The sequence below is a fragment of the Amborella trichopoda genome, chromosome 4 (assembly GCF_054954075.1).
Source record: "Amborella trichopoda isolate Santa Cruz 75 chromosome 4, AtrichopodaSantaCruz75HAP2 v2.0, whole genome shotgun sequence".
In the NCBI taxonomy this organism is placed as follows: domain Eukaryota; kingdom Viridiplantae; phylum Streptophyta; class Magnoliopsida; order Amborellales; family Amborellaceae; genus Amborella; species Amborella trichopoda.
The window spans coordinates 29570670-29577501 of record NC_142339.1 but is presented as its reverse complement, the minus strand read 5'-3'; positions in this window follow the sequence as shown (position 1 = coordinate 29577501).

Genomic DNA, 6832 nt, shown 5'->3' with positions numbered 1-6832 from the left:
ATAAAGATGAGAGAGAAAAGAGGAGGAGAGAGAAAATCACCTTAATGAAAGGTACCATCCCTTTTCTTATCTCTCCTCTATCTCTCTCCAAGATACACCCACAAACTTAAGTAATAATTGAAATATTGATTGAATGATTGAATAATGAACCAAAAGTTTTTTTTTCAATTAGGCATTGCATGTTTATATAGAATTAGGCAAAACATATGTGGATACCCAAAAAATAGCTAAATTAATGATAATTAAAATTTATTTTAATTAAAAAAAATTAAAAAAATAGGGTTCAAAAGGATTGTTTTGCCCCTGCCTAACAATAGATGGAATTTCAGAACAATCCCTATCACTGCTCGAGAACTTGCGTGATCTTTCATGACTGATCTGGGGTTGCTCTGATGCATGTTTGATCGAAAGATGATTGTTTTCTTGTAGGGCTTGGCTTGGCGATCAATTTGAGATCAATTTTGAGCCATGAATCGTGCTTTGAGGCCACGATCATGAGACTTAAAATTTGTATGAATCTTGAAAATTTTAGATCGATAGTGTGCTCGTTTCTTGATGTTTTCAATGATTTCTTTGTTGTAGTACACTGATCATGCTGTCACGATCGCGTGGCAACAAACGGGACGTGATTTGGAGCCTGAATGAAGATTTCACAGCTTTTGGGTTTTGGCAAGAATCTAGAATCCGGTGGCGGAAATTTACAATCACTTCATCACCTTTGTGTGTAATCCAACCGTTGATCATATACAGGGTTTGGACTAATGGTAGCTTTGGACCTTACGCACATGATGGAATTGGTTTGGCGTCGGTTCGATGTGCGAGAACCGTGATTTGGCCGCTCAAGCGAGGCATGTCGCTGTTGAATTTTATGCAATTTCTTCGTGGATCAGCAACTTCTCTCTTACTTTTCTCCTTGCTCGTGTGTCATCATGAGGCTTACCACATATCGAAACACTTGTCCTGATGAGATGGCCCCAAAATTCATTGCCTGTGACTATGAAAGCAGTCACCTTTAATGGTGTTTTGGTGCAGGGTGGCCACATGGGAATAGTGTGCAGCTCCAACTGGTTCAATTTTTTTGTCATAACTTTGTCTTGGGGTGTCCGATTAAGCCGAAACTTGACCCATGGGGGTTTTCAACAGTCTTGGATCCAATGGCGGTGGTCCCCACAGTTATTTGATGTATGAAAAATATAGTTCTAGTTACATGATCCGTTTCAAGGTGCTAGAGGCCAATTTTTTATGAAATTGTTTCTTTGTGTTCACTACCTTAGATATGTCTGATTATGATGAAACTTGACAGGTGGCCTTCTAGAGTGCTTATGAAGAACTTGACCAATTATGGGGCAATTTTGAGACTGTCAAGAGTTCCACTCTATGTTAAGGCTTTATTGACCTGCTTCTTCTTTATTTCGCAGCAGGGACCGAGGTGTTGAAAAATATGTTCAAACAGCTTGCCCCACCAAATGTTGTGCTTCGAGAGAAACAAAAAGGACAACATTCAAAAAATTTCCTTCAGCTTTAGTACTTTTTTCCTTCTAGCCACAGGACCACGTGAACGTGGAGGAGATTCATGCAATGCTGTAACTAGGATGCTCAGACGTTGGGATGTATTGTTCGCAGGTCTATTCATGGAGACTTTCGAGGGGAAAAGAGACTTTTTTGAGGGATCATGTTGAAGTCCTCACCCTCAAGGGACTAGTTGTGATTCTGAAAGTTGAAAATTTTGTACGGACCTCGTTGATCATAATCAAGTTCATTTGGCAATTGAGTGCCATGTCGAAGGGAATTGTTCCCAATTGGTCTACGTTTTGTTTGTATCCTCTGGTGTTGAGACACGTTTGAGGATTTTTTTTGTGGTGTGCTGAAGGGCCTTCTGTCGACGTCGTCTGCTTTATGCACCAGTTATTTCTTGGCGAGTAGGGTACCTCAATTTAGCGAGGTGACTAGCTTTGGGTATAACCCCTACCCACTGCTGTGCAGCTCCGAAAATCAAGATAATTTTCGATCCTGATTACCGCACCAAAGTCATGGCTAACTTAGGTTTCTTAGGGTGTCTTCAAAATTTTGGACTGTGTTGGTAACCTCTTGGGAATGATTCTCTTTTACATGAGACTTGTCTTGCTTTCCTAGCAAATCTTCTGCTCGTCGAGTCCTTCCTATAAATGGATTTAGACTATTGGAATATTTCCTTGAAACACGTATTTTTGAGTCTTGGTATTGTGACACTAGGGATTTTTCTTTTTTAGTGTGCGCTGAAGCCGCCTGTTCAGATGAGTGCTGCATCAACCTATTTATTGGTCCGAGCGTCCTTTGTAGATTTCCACTTGGACTTGGAAGCGGCGCTGTAGAGATGGTTTTCACCAACTTCCTATTTATTGTGGGCTCATTTATCCATGGCCTTTCGACCATGTCCACCCTTTTCTTCCATTTTTACTCACGGTGCCCTTTCGGTGTTTTTACCGTGCCCGAGCTTTTTTTTCCACGAAAATCTCTTACTCATGGCTTTGTGACCATGCCCATCCGTCCTTTTTACTCATGACAGTCCCTTGTCTAGGTGTACACCATGCCAATTTTTCTTTCTCTCATTTTTTTTGTGAAGGCATGTTTAGGGTCATGCCTTCAGGACTTGTGCGAAGCAGTTTAATGTCATGCGGCCAGGACGTGTACTGCAGTTTAAGGTCATACAGCTGGACCATGGTGGGGATGGATGACAGTCTAAAGAGGCCATGGAGTGAGTATGGTGGTGGTTTGACTCACTTTGGGGAGATGGCGTGGGGCTTCCTATGAAAGATGAGTAATGTATGAAGGGAAGATGGAAAGTGGTGACCCACCAACTGACGACGAGTATGGATAGAAGAATGGCTCGCCGTTCTGTGAGCATGGGCAAGACTCATTGGGGAATGATGGATGCTAGTGAAGGGATTCACCGTGGAGTTATGGATGGTGGTGAAGGGATTCACTGGGGAGTTAATGAAGGTGGTACACACACAAACGAGTTGGTTAGGAAAGGCATGCATGAAGATGCACGTAAAGGGCGTGTGCACGTATATGGGGCGTATTTAAGGTCATGCCTCCTGGACATATGCTAAGCAGTTTAACGTCATGCGGTTAGAACATGCACTATGGTTTTAGGTCATATAGCTTGGACTGTGGCTATGCGGTTTAGAGTCCTGCAGCTTGGATCGTGAAGTTTAAGGGCATGCAACTAGACCTCCATTACAGTTTAAAGTCATATAGTTCGGACTAGGGTGCTGAGCCTTTTAACGTCATGCGACTAAGACATGTACTATGGTTTAGGGTCATATAGTTTAGACCCGTAAGGTCGTGCAGCTAGATCTCCACTATAGTTTAGAGTCCTGTAGTTCGAACCATGTAGTTTTAGGGTCATGCACCTAGATCGAGGCTGTACAGTTTAAGGTCATGCAGTGCGGACCGAGGCTGTACAGTTTAAGGTCATATAGCGCGGACCAAGGCTGTGTAGTTTAAGTTCATGTAGCACGGACCAAGGCATGGGTCGCCATGTGTGTGAAGCTGCATGGGGAATAGGTCTGTAGATGGGAATCTGACTCCATGGCGATAAAATGGTTAAGACCAATAAGGGGTTCAGAGGGGAAGATTGACTTCATTAGGGATAATGGGAAGAAGTGTAGGTTCCTTATAGGTGAAAAATGGTACTCGACTCTAGGGTAACTAGATGTGAGACAGATCCACTAGGGGTTATAGTGGTAAATAAACAAAAATGACCCTAACTCCATTGGGGATAATGGGTTTCAATAATGGTATGACTCCTACTGGGGATGAGAAGTCATGGCTTGAGTTAGATGACCTGGGTATCACTCTGCTGGGGATAATAGGTCACGGTCAGGGTATAGTAGGACACACCAATTTAGCATGGGGGTGCATGGTAATGATCATTTCTTAAACACTCAGTCGGCGCTGAGGTCGGTCAATATTATTTCTTAAATACCCATACGGCGTTGGGGTTTAAAAAACGTTGCCGACACTGAGGGCAGTCGTGCTAGCTCTTGAACACAGCCGATGCTAAGTTATTGAGAACACAACTGGTGCTGAGGCTTGAAAATGTAGCCAGCGCTGGGTAGTTTCGATCACATAGTCGGCGCTGAGTGTGGGTGAGCGTTCGGGCCCTGACCCGAGCCTAATCAGGTCCTAGTCTCTATTGCGTGGGATTTCATAGGCGGCGGTAAAAGTCCTCTCGGGCCTCGAGTTAGAGCTCGACCCTCTCCGGCCCATCGTTGTTTGGCCTTCTTAGACGTGGCTGAGATTCCTGATTTGTAAGGGACATTTGAGGGAAGCTTCAGCAATAAAAAGGGGGTAACCCTCCATTTTCACTGTTTCATCGAGTAGTAAAAATACTTTGGGTGAAATTTTTGATTTTGAGGGTGAGGTTTCCAGTGCAAGCTTCAACAAAAATAGGGTGTTCCAGCAAGGGTTAGCAGGTAGCTTGCCAGCAAGCAGGGGAGGTTCCAGTCAAGCAAGGAGACGCATGAGGGAAAGGAGACAGGATTTCGCCGGAGCTGCAGGAGTTTCCCGGTAGCGTAGGGAGTTTTTCAGGGGAAACAGGGAAACTTAAACCGTGATTTTAAAAGTTATGACGAAGGGAAGAAGGGGTGGAAATTGCAGCGGAGGGTTGCCTAGGGCTTTTCGGCAGCTTTTAGTAGTTTTTCGGTGGGTGTGAGTGGTTTCCCGGTGACATTGAGAAAGTTAAAGAGAGTTTTCGGCTGTGGAAGGGAGTTTTCGGGTAGGAATCCGAAGGGTGCGAGGAGACGGACTGTCGCTGAAGGTGGACTGTCACAGGAAGGTGAACGGCTACCATTGGAAATCGTGGAATGATTGGGGAGGTGAAACGTCTTAGGCTAAAAAATGAGGAGTCACAGGAATTGAGGGGGTGTGGGAAAACGAAAAGTCACCGGGGGGTGAATAGTCATGTCGGTGCTGACTTAGGATACGCAGCCGGCACTGAACTCTTTGAGAGCACAGCCGATGCTGACATAGCTGGTGCTGATCCTTTAAGAAAAGCAGCCGGGGCTGGGAGTTAGAGGCACAATCGACGCTAGTCTTCGGAAGACATAGCCGACGTTGGCATTAGAAAAGTCAGCTGGCTCTGAGAGTTAGCAACTCGACCGGCGCTGGCATTATAAAAGTCAGCTAGCTTTGGGATTTAGCAACACAGCTAACGCTAGCTTTTGGAGGACACAGCCAGCGCTGGTCTCAGACGGTGTTTATCAGTGCATGGTGGGAATGATGACGCGCATGGTGTTGCTAGCATGCGGCAGTGAGTTGCATGTGGGGGTTGTTGCGCATGGCGATGGGTTATGTGTAGCGATGTTCACACACGACGTTGACTTGGGTAGGCAAAGGGTGGTGACCAGTGGTAAGGCCCGACTTATGATGCCTGTTGGAAGCCAAGTTCTCCAGCACAACAGTGAAGTCCATGTTGTTCTGTGGAAGGGCATCCACTGTAAACAGGGTATGCTCTCCATCATAAGCCAGTTCCTTGCTAGAGAAGTCTGCTTTTTATGTTTGATATACTCGTCAGATGAATTGAAGCTGACTCATAAATGGTTGGCTTCTTCTTTTGGCTTGTAACCATCCTTTTTGTCGGTGTGAACTGTTCGTTTTTCCTAAGATGCAAGAGATTTGTAACCTCCCTAATAGGGTTCTTTGGCTTGTAACTTGTAACTCCTTTTTACTGCAAGAGAAAGTGTTAAACTTTGTTTTTAGACTGTCTTGTTCATTTTCTTTTTACCCTCCTTTTTAACTCTTTTGCTATTGCGCATCAAGTCTTTTGAGTATGCATCATGGGTAGTATTTGTTTAGGTATCACCCATTGAGAGGGGGCATTGCCTCCTCTTCATCAGGATGTGCTAGTATGTAAGCTCCATTTGGCGAGACCTTTTTGACTATAAAGGGACCTTCCCACTTGGGTTCAAACTTCCCATAACAATCGGCCTCTTGACGGCCAGAACCAGATCCCCATGAATGAATGAACGAACTTTGATTGACCTATCAAAGGTTTTCTTCATTCTCCCTTGGTTGAGTGCAAGATTTTTCTGAGCTTCTAACCTCTTTTCATCGAGCACATCTAATTCTTGATACAAAAGTTTGACTCTCTCATCTTCGGTTAGTCCTTGATGTATAGCGACACGCAACGAAGGAATTTGAATTTCAAGAGGAAAAACTGCTTCACCCCTATAGACTAAGGAGTAAGGAGTAGAACCGGTGGCATTTCGTGTGATAGTGCGATAGGCCCACAAGGTTTCAGGAAGCTTCTCGTGCCAGTTCTTCTTCGTCTTTGATACTGATTTTCGTAAAACATTGTACAGGGTCTTATTGAAAGCCTTAGTTAATCTGTTGACTCGAGGGTGATACATAGTCGAGTGCCTCCATTCAAAGCCGAACTGGTTTACCAAGCGATCAATGTGATGACTCTTGAACTGAGGGCTGTTGTCAGATATAATCCGATCAGGCACTCCAAACCGATATATGATGTGATGTCGCACGAGTTAGCCACTGTTGTCTCAAGAACTTGCTTATGGGAGACCGCTTTAGCCCACTTAGAGAAATAGTCCATTGTAGCTAAAATAAAGACATGACTCATTATCGAATGAGGGTCAATAGGCCCTACAATGTCCATACCCCATTGTGAGAAGGGCCATGATGCCACTGTAGGGTGTAGGGCTCTAGAGGTCGGCGAAGGAGACTTGAGTGTAGTTGGCACACCTGACACTTTTTAGCATAGTTTAAGGAATCAGCAATCAAAGGCCAATAATACCCCAATCTACGTATCTTTTCATAGAGCTTACGACCG